The following is a 10,790-nucleotide window of genomic DNA, read 5'->3' as shown; positions in this document are numbered from 1 at the left end:
TATCTAATTTAGTTTGATGATTTTTTTTTCACTGAAATCTATTTTGGGTTGATGCATTTGGTTATATTTTAATTTAATTGATAAATGTTATCCAATGATATTATATAATGATATAATGTTATTCTATTACGTAGCATAGCTTGGATAATTTTTTTGTTTACAATTATACATTTTCTTTTGAGTATTTTTCTACTCATCTTCTTTTTATACATTTTTTTCTATTTCTCTCACATTCTCTCCTAGAATAAATGGTTGAAAATAAAAAGAGGAGAGAAAATATAAATAATTTAATGATATGGAAGATGTGGCTGAATTTAAATGTCAAATAAAATTAGTTGAGAAGAAAAAAAAAAGTAAAAATTAAAAATATAACAATAAACACCAAATTATCTATATCATGCTATGCAATAGAATAATACTATATTCTTATAGTACTATTTTTAATTATTTATAATGTAATAGGATAACATTTTATAATCAAAGAGAACAACAGTAATATTTGAATATGCCTATCAATTATTTGAGTAATATCAATTATAAATTTGCGATGAGATTTGTCAACCTAACCCAACTCAACCCAATTTATCAACAGAAAACATCAGGTCAGATTCGTTAGATTATGGTTTGAAATATACTTGTGCAGAATATAAATTTATAATTAAGACAAAAAGGTATAACAAATAGATCAAACCCATAATGGCCCGTTCGTCTTGGGCTTGGGCCAATGAACACTTGCAAGGACAAAAGAATAGCATGAAGAAATACTTTCAACCATCACAACAATGACGACAATAAAAGAATACTCAAATACAAAACACACAGTGAAATTATCAGGAAAATGAAATGGGTTTCTCACTTTCTCTACCTTAAACCCCAAAGCCAAAATCTTTACCTTAAATCCCAAAAGGCAAAACCTTTACAGGAATTCCTTACAAAAATGAGTTTCTTTACACCTTCACTAATGAACCATCTTTGTCTCAATGCCTTTAGCAGAAGACCTCGCCTTTCCACTCTGCTCTGCTCTCTCCACCAGGTATCTCTCTCTCTCTCTCTCTCTCTCTCTCTCTCCATTTTTATTTCACAGTTTGTTGCTGTAAACTTTCTGGGACATTGTAATTTTCTTGGTTTTTGTTACTGCTGAAGTTTTGGGGTTTGTTTGATTTCAATGCCTTTGTGCTTGACCTTAATTTTTCTGAACTGGGTTCCTAGATTTTGCAAAGTTTCCTTCTTTTTCGTTTTTGTGTATTTTGCAATGACTCCAATGCATGTTTGCATGAGTGTGAAATTGAAAAGATTAAAAATAATATATAGAGTTCTTGCTTTCTCTTTGCTTAATTTACATGTGAAAGAAGAAACAAAGGCCCATCTATAGCTACTGTAATTATAGTTAAAAAAAAAAAGTAAAGAGGAAACTATAAATTACAAAGGGAAGCCAGAATTTTTCCGATATTGATTGAAACTAAAGAGGGAATAAGGGATTTTATTGCTGGAATGCTAGAGTTTGTGATGGTAATAATGGAAAGAAGGAAGATAGGAAGAATATGTGAAATTGATTAGTGGAAGGAGGCTAGTAGTTGCAAGGGCATAAACATGGTGAGTTGAGTGCAGTAGTTGCCCTGTAATTCTACTTATCCAATAAAGGAAAAAAAATATTCCCTATCAGACCTTAACATCGTGTTCAAGTAGTGAACTCTTTTGACTTCTAGATTGGGGTACTTGTTACTGGTGTGTTCAAGGTTTTGGGTAGATACTTAAGTTCCGTAATATATGGTACTACTAGTAGGATCTTAACATTGTGCTCAACTTTTAGGAATTCGTTAGTAGCTGTTTGAGGTGGGATGTGGAGAAAAAAATAGCGTTGCTTGCATGGTCTACCATTTTATTTTGAGTGTCTTAACTATTAATTTATTAATTGAAAGAGTGGTCTTTGCATGTTATGCTTTAATCACATTATTTGCATTGCTTTTGCGCATGTGCATAAGGCTTAGCACTTCCTTGTTGCCATTCTCATGATACGCAGCTGATGAGTGTGTTTACATGAAAATTTGGAACTGCTGTCTGTTAACATATAAAAAGAGCCTCAAAATGTACCACTTATGGACCACTTACTTCTTGATGAAGGTATGATAATGATTTCTTCTCAAGTGTAAGTTTAGTTACATATAAATGGATTATGGAGTAGTGTCATCACAGCTGTGGTGAGAGATTTCCTCTGCACTTTGCAAGGAAGAATTGTTGAAATTTATGGGCGAGGCATCTGGGAAGACAACACCTGCCCTTCACATCATCAAGGTAGCTCAAAAGCTTAGAGGTGCACACTAATTCTGTCCTCTTGTACTTTGTGATTGGCGTTTTAAATATGACTTGAATTAGTTTGGTTTGCCAAGGATAACAGGAAACTTCTTTTTAACTAACCCATCATAGTATAATTTAATCAGTCAAATTAAAACATAGATCCTAAACCCTTAACTTTTTTAATATATGTTTATTACATTAATCAATGATATATATTTTTTTAATAAGATCCTTTTGCAAGAATTTCCTGCCTATTCTGCTTCTGGGCTTGTGCTTAAATTGCTTATCCCATCAAGGGTTAATGCCCCCAAATTACCCGCCAACTACTATGGAGGGTGGGGTTAGTTGCTCATAGGTTTTAATGGTTAGAGGCAATTCTAAAGGGCTCTTCTTTAGAAAGGTTCTCTACATTATCTAACATGGAAAAAAAGTTCATGCCTATTTTAGCTATTATCATTCTATCAAGAGATGTTGGACCTTATAAAAAAAAGAAAAAAAGTCAAGGGATGTTGAACCTCAATGAGTAGATTATTACAAATTCTAGTCCAAATGGTTCAAAGGACTTCAACAAACCATGGTCCATGGAATAAGATATTTCTATTGTCATTTCTTCAGCTATGTTCAGCATAAATTTTGTCAGGGCTAATGGTTCAGCTAGACTACCCTTTGGTGTACTTTCATTGGAAATATCACACTTGTCTGGCAACTGATCATGGGAGATTCTTCTTGTTTCTCAATTGACAAATTTTCATGGGAGATTGTTCTCATAGAAAGAGATGTTCCTTGCGCTTAAAATTGCCACTGGTGAGATGTATTTTTTATTTTTAAATTCAGTTTTCAATGTTCACTGTAATGATTCCATTGGATATACATTTCTTAGTGCCAGTGGATTTTCTTCAATTTATACTCATCTAATGATTCTTTGGTTTAAAACGTTGCAGCTTATCAATTCAGCAAAAAATGCAGCACAGAATGTCTCAGCCTTCTCTTGTATTGGAAATAATTATAATAATATTGTGGTGTGAATTATGTGTTGTAATGGTTAATGAAGTGATATGTGTTCATATTTATGATTTCATTAATATTTCATTTATTATCTTTGCACAATTTTTCAATAACTTGAGTCGTGTTATTGATTGTTTGTCTCTACTTGGTTATTGGAGTTATCCAAATGAAATTGATTGTTGTGCTTTATTGCTTAATTACAAAAATTTGAAGTTTGATCTTTTGTTGTATGGTGTAAAATACCTAATGGCATTAGAATATTTGGTAAGCCAACAATGTGAAAATTTAAATTTGATGGAAGTGGAAGACTTCTAAGAGGTTTGCTTTAGCCATCATATGTTGGTTTCGAATGTCAATTTATTTTTGAAATTTTGGTATTTTATACTTCCAAAATGAAAATTCAAGGGAGATATTGGTGAATATTGTGCATAATTTGCCACTTATATCATATTACCATGTAAATTTGGCCTCCATTGTTTGTTGAGATTCACAAAATTTTGAATATAATTGATGCCTCTTGTTTCTGAACTTTTGTGAGGTTTTCGTTGAAGATTGTTCTAAGGAAAAGGGATTCCTTTAGCATAAAACACCTTTTCCTGGTAAGATGTCAGAGATTGAATGTGACGAAAAAGATGATGATGTCAAAGCAACAATGAAAGACATTGAATTAGCCATTAACTTAGCGTGTCTCATTTGTGCACGGTGTTTGAATCAGTCTTTCTCTTAAGTCATAGATGTCTCTCTCAAAACTTGCTAGAGATTTTGGTACAGAATCTATGTTGTCATTGCAATGGTTTTCTAGCATGTGATATCTACTGGCTCATGAATACTTGTGAGAGGTCTAAGGTTTGGAAGATTAACAAAGGTGAATATTTGACAAAGCAAAATTTTCCTCTTGCCACATGTTTAGTGGTGAACATATGCATAGCTACTTCAAAATTTTCCAAGGCCTTAATTATTAATTCCGTAGTTACTGCAATCCAAAATAACAAACTTCAGTTATTTGTACTCAGTGAACACCATAGAAGATATATATAGTTTTGGGTGTAAAGGCTATATTTTTTAATCTCATTTTACACTTAAAAACCTTGTTTCCTCCCAGATATTAGTTAGGCTAAATCCTCGAAATGAAAACTTTTGACTTCTAGATTCAAGTACTTTTTTAAATATCATTTTCAAGGTTTTGGATAGTTTCCGAAGGTACTTAATTGTTGGTACTCCTTGTAGATTATTAATTTCATGTTCAAGGTTCAGGTATTTAATATATGGTACTCCTGCTAGGTTATTACTATCATGCTCAAGGTTTAAAAATTCCTTAGTAGCTGATTAATATGGAATGTGGAGAAAAAATTAACATTAGTTTTGTCTTTCTTCTTGCATGCATTCTCTACTATGTTATTTGCTTTGCTTTTACACGCATGGCTAATGTTGATGATGTATAGCTCGGATTTCATTGTTGAGTGTTGACACACTTATGAGTACTCAGCTGAGTGTTTCTTGATGAAAATTGTGAATTACAGCGTATTAACATATATATATATATATATATATAGAGAGAGAGAGAGAGAGAGAGAGAGAGAGAGTTTTATATTTTATTAATGATCCTATGTTTAGTGATTTGATCTCAAGTTTAGGTTTAGTTGCAAATAAATCTGGTATATTTACAGCGGTTCTACTGCTGTAATGAAGGTTTTGAAGGTTTTATTGGAAAATCTTGGATTTTAAAAAAATTGAGGAGTTGCCACTTATTTTATATATTTTAAAGGGAAAGTAAAACAAGAAAGAAAAACCTTTTTTTAAAAAAAAAAAAAATAGCTCCATGGATAAAAAATTGGTCTACGTCCACTAAGAATAAGTTCGGAGTCAAATTATGTCATGAGAAGGTGTAGGCAGCCATGCACGCTCGGTATATGTACCGGTCTCTACTAAGTAAATAAAAGTGATATTAATATTTATTTAATTATTTGATGGACACAAGATTATTAACCAAATTTCTTTCATCAAATCAAGCAAATAGTTAATTTTATGGCATGGTGGCCTAAATCTAAATTATGTGACAAAAGATAGATGATAAAAGAGATAATGTGATGATGAAATTAACAAGTGCTAATAACAAATATGTCATGAGAATTGAGTAAATAATAATTCATTTTATTTTCTTCGATAGTCTATCTATATTTTAATATTATCATAAATAAATAATAATTAATTTTATTATTAGAAAATTAATGAATTTAATCAAATATCTCTTTCTATGTCTTTAATTTTGTGTTTACCAACTAATAGATCTCACCTCGACACTTTGATGCCTCTTTAACTAAGGCAAACGCAACGCATGAACTATAATCCATGCCATCTTAATCGGCATATCTATCCACTATTTGGCATTATGAACTGTTGCAGCTTTGGTTATCATAACTAAGTACCATATCCCATAATCCCAACCTGCACTTCATTGGATTTTTCTCTAAATTCTGACTAAAACCAATCAGGTTTACCACTAGTTTATTTTGAGATCAAGTGACGCTTCTAACATGGAGTAAAATATTTGTTCAAGATTGGGTTTTCAACGGTATGATAAAAGTAGGCCTTAGCTATTTGAAGCAGATTAGGAGTATTTTATTATGAAACTTTATGTGAAGTAAAGCCACTATAACCATTAAATATGAAATTATGCTATTTAGGTTGGGGGTGAGTGAGATTATGCTCTCAATAGTGTTGAAGCACTACATATTCTTGTGAACACCATCATATATCCACACTATTTTTAAGGGGGATTTTGTTGTCCGTTTTGTATGTCCTAAATTTGCCTCATATATAACTTACAAGATCTTAATTTTTTATTTTTTTTTAACAAGGGATCAAATAAGTCAAAATAATAATTTTTAAAATCTTAAATTTTAGCACTTTTTTTCCCTCCATATACTTTTGAACATAATCTTATTAAAAAAAACTGCATTTTTTTTTCAATATAATTCAAAAAAAAAAGGCTATAGAGAAATATCAATATCGATTTAACTTTAGGTTCTCTTTGGTTGAGAGGGCAAAAAAGTAAAGGGATGAAAAATATTAGGAGAATAAAAAATGTTTTAATTTTCTACCATTTGTGTTTTGTTAAAATGAGGGAAAAATAAAAAGATGAAAATAAATATAAATTTTTTTTTTAGTTGAGAAGAAAAATGAAACGAAAAAAAAGTAGTTTGTATGAATATATTATTAAGTCTTTATTATATCGGCTACACTAACAGTGCCTTGGCTGAACTATGGACTCTTAGGGACGGATTAATTCTTGCTGAGGAGATGGGGATTCAGCAGCTAATTATTGAACTTGATGCTTTGAGTGTTGTGATTCTGCTGAATAATTGTACTGAAAATTTATTAATGGAACCACTCCTAACCGATTGCAGGAACCTGTTGCAGGAGTTTCTAGGCAAGTGTGTGACTCGTGTTTTGGAAAGCAAATCAATGCGATGATGCTTTAGCTAAAATGGGCGCACAATCTTTGTATAGTTTTCATGTTTTTTGTAATCCACTGCCTATGGTGGAAGGTTTGTTGTCTGCTGATAAAGCCAACATATTTTGTAATAGACTGGTTAATTCTTAGCTTTTATTTTGGGTCTGTTTGGATAGAACTTATTTTGCTGAAACTGAAAACTGAAAACTGAAAACACTGTAGCAAAATAATTTTTAAATGTGTGAATAGTATTGTGGGACCCATTTTTAATGAAAAAGTTGATAAAAAGTAGAGTTTGTAGGACCTGTGAACAGTGCACAAATGCACTGTTCACAGCAGAACTGGTCAACTATTGCGGCTGAAAAGGAAAAAAAAAAAAAAAAAAAAATTTGAGGAAACGCAAACGCAGCATAATTGCTATCCAAACGAGCACTTTATATCATGGTTGACCAAAAAAAAGACTAGTTTTTTTTTTTTTTTTTTTTTTTTTGATCGGATAAAAGACTAGTTTTTCTCCCTCTTTTTTTTACTGTATTTGGGGAGAATTATTTTTGTGGGCCCGGGTAAAATACCAAGGTTGTCCCATTTTCCGTGAACATGAGTTTCCTCTCCACACTTTGTTTTTTCCCCAAATGTCCTTGGTGTTACTTCCATCCGTGTCAGTGACGTGGGACAAAGCTTGTCAATGTCAGGAGTAGAGTGCAGATGTGGAGAAATTATTATTTACATTGGAGGACGCTGATGTGTTCATTTTTTTTCAAATGTCCTTGGTCTTACTTCCAACCATGTCAGTGACGTGGGACAAATCTTGTCAGTGTCAGGAGCAAAATGCAGATATGAAAAAATTATTAGTTACAAGGTGTGTTACATTGGTCTACGTCCATTATGAATAAGTTCGGAGTTAAATTACATCATAGGAAGGTATGAGGCATCCATGCAAGCTTAATATGTGTATTGGTCTCTATTAAGTAAATAGAAACGATCTTCATATTTAATTAATTATTTGATGGACACAAGATTATTAACCACATTTATTTCATCAAATCAAGCAAAATGTTAATTTTATGGTATGGTGGCCTAAAACTAAATTATGTGGCAAAAGATAAATGATAAAAGAGGCAATGTGACAATGAATTTTTTTTTTTTGGATAATGTGATGATGAAATTAACAAGTGCTAATAACAAATATGTCATGAGAATTGAGTAAATAATAATTGATTTTTATTTTCTTCAATTGTCTATCATATTTTAATATTATCATAAATAAATAATAATTAATTTTCTTATTAGAAAATTAATGAATTTAAACAAATATCTCTTTCTATATCTTTAATTTTGTGTTTAACAACTAGTAGATCTCACCTCGACACTCTGATACCTCTTTAACTGAGGCAAACGAAATGTAGGAGCTATAATCCATGCCATCTTAATCCACATATCTGTCCAATATACACTGTTTGGCATTATGAACTATTGTAGCTTTGGTTATCATAATTAAGAAGTACGAAAGGATAAATCATATATTTCATATCTCATATGTATAGAATAATTAGGGTTTCTTTGGTCGGCTAGGGTTTAGGGTTTTTCTCTGCCAAGCCGCCTGTAGAATTTTGTACCTAGCTTTGTCTAGGTTTTTAATTACCCTTTAGCCTCTTTAGATTCTGATAAGACAGTGGGTCTTGTGAGTTTGGTTCGTGGTGTGGCTGTGTTTTTTTTTTTTTTTTTTTTTTTTTTTTTTTTTTTGTGGTTGGACAAGGATTCATGGCTGGGTTAGATGAGATGTGGGTGAGGTTTTCTTTGTCGGAGGAAGAAGAACATGGGGTAGAAGTATCACAACAGAGGGCGTTGATCGTCCATAGGTTGGCAGGTAAGTTCCTTACAAAGAGGGTGTTGAATGTCGATGACGTGGCTCGCACGTTTAAACCCCTGTGGAAACTGATTGGAGAGCTTAAGATTCGGGACGTTGGCGACAACATTCTGCTATTTGAGTTTGAAGATATTCTTGATTTGGAACGGGTTCTTGAATTTGAACCTTGGTCGTATGACAAACACTTGGTGGTCTTTCAAAAGGCCATTGATGCCGAGTCAGTGCCTTTGCTGGATTATTCTTTCACTACCTTTTGGATGCTAATACACAATATACCACCTGACCTTGTTACTCAGGAAATCGGTGAGACTATAGGGAGCACGTTGGGTACAGTGGTGCAGGTGGCGGACCTGGAAGACGACGGAATGGGGGGTGAGTTCTTAAGGGTGCGGATTAAGCTTGATATTTCTCGACCTCTGCCTCACTGTTGTAAGCTCTGGAATGCAGGTAAACTTGTGGGATGGGTGGGCTTAAAATTTGAGAGACTCCCAAATTTTTGTTATTGGTGTGGGAGAGTCGGTCATGGGGACAGAGAATATGAAGTTTGGCTGCAAAGTATGGGTCGGTTGAGAAGGGAGGGTCAACAATACGGTGATTGGTTAAGGGCTGACACTTTTCGAACAACAAGAAAGACAGTGGTTGTGATTTCAAGCGTGGCTCGAAACTAGGCTCCTTGGCTAAAACAGAAGCAATGTAGATCTCATGACCATGGTGCAATGGGTGGGATGTCTTCTCAATCAAACTCTAGGACAGGCTCGGGGTTTGACAAATAGGAGGACTGCACTAGAGCGAAGCATGTGGCAGTGTCCAAACCAGTGGCATCCACAAATGATGAGGCAGGTCGTGGTTGTTCTTCAGATAGTGAAAGTATGGCTACTAGTGATTGTAGGGTGTGTTTGGAGCCTTAAGCAGCAAGGTTGGAGAAGAATATCATTGAACTGCCTATTAATGAGTCCATGGGTTACCAAGCTCCAAATAAGCTTGCTGCCACGAGCTCACGTGGACTGAATGCTTAACACTCGAGGTCGCTGGATGTTGATTCAGCCATTTCAAAACCCGCACCGCAATCTACAAGGGGGTGGAAGAGATTAGCACGTGAGGTGGGGAAGATTGATCAAGGAACTAAAGGGTGTAGTGGACCTGATACTGAGGGTGAGAAAAATGACTTTGGTAAGCGGGGTATGTGCATGGAGATAGACGTTCAAATAGATGGGAAGAAGCAATGCATGGGCTATGGTAGCTAAGGGGATGACCAAATTTCAAAGGTGGTTGCTGGGTCCCAGTACCACCAGTCATAATGAGTTACCTTAGTTGGAACTGTCGTGGGCTTGGGAACCCACAGACAGAGGATGAAGTAGTTGCCCTAGTAACTACATAAGATCCCAATCTGGTTTTCTTAATGGAAGCAAAAGCTGATAAACCTACTTTAGAAAGAGTTAGTAAGAGAATACATTTTACTAACTTGTTCTTTGTTCCTCGTGTCAATACAGGTGGCGGTCTTGCTTTGTATTGGAAATTGGATTTTGATGTTAATGTTCAGTCCTTTTCCAATCGCCAGATTGATGCTTTTATCAACCAAGGAGTGGATGACGCCTGGCGGTTCACAGGTTTCTATGGAGACCCTGATATTGCCAGCCAGGAAAACTCTTGGTCTTTACTTAAGGATTTGAGTCAACGTTCATCTCTGCCTTGGATTTGTATGGGAGATTTTAATGAAATTTTGTTTGCAGAGGAGAAATTGGGATGGTTGGATAGACTGGAGCGACAAATGCAGAGTTTCAGGGATGCTTTGGATTTTTGTAGACTGAAAGATCTTGGTTTTAATGGGTACCCTTTTACTTGGTGTAATCATAGACCGGGGGACCAAAACACATGGGTTTGGTTGGATAGAGGTGTAGCCACTGTTGATTGGATATTGCAGTTCCCTACCTCCCATATTCATCATTTAGATGCCTTTCACTCAGATCATAAACCGCTACTACTCTGTTCAGACTCTGAATTCAAGCAGTTTTACAGGAGAGGCAAATCATTCCGGTTTAAAAGACCAATCTTGTGAAGTAGTGATTAAAGATTCTTGGGGTGAACAAGCTGTGTCTGAATTGGTGTAGGGCTTTCAGCTGAAGATTGTGGCTTGTCAGCTTAATTTGAAGGTGTGGAATAGAAATTGTT

At 34.3% G+C, this 10,790-nt stretch overlaps 1 long non-coding RNA gene across 4 annotated transcripts; it reads left to right on the top strand.

Moving 5' to 3' along the window:
• Nucleotides 1-787: 787 nt before the first annotated feature.
• LOC126693645 (uncharacterized) lies at nucleotides 788-3,413 on the top strand. 4 transcript variants are annotated; one of them, XR_007645444.1, is made up of 4 exons: nucleotides 790-1,033; nucleotides 2,021-2,311; nucleotides 2,911-3,099; nucleotides 3,237-3,413. It is a non-coding gene; the product is annotated as an uncharacterized LOC126693645 (long non-coding RNA). The 4 variants fall into 4 exon arrangements; XR_007645446.1 differs by having other exon boundaries at nucleotides 788-1,033; nucleotides 2,122-3,099; XR_007645443.1 differs by having other exon boundaries at nucleotides 788-1,033; nucleotides 2,021-3,099.
• Nucleotides 3,414-10,790: the final 7,377 nt, after the last annotated feature.

The sequence above is a fragment of the Quercus robur genome, chromosome 7, assembly GCF_932294415.1.
Source record: "Quercus robur chromosome 7, dhQueRobu3.1, whole genome shotgun sequence".
In the NCBI taxonomy this organism is placed as follows: domain Eukaryota; kingdom Viridiplantae; phylum Streptophyta; class Magnoliopsida; order Fagales; family Fagaceae; genus Quercus; species Quercus robur.
This window is presented reverse-complemented; position numbering and strand designations above follow the sequence as displayed.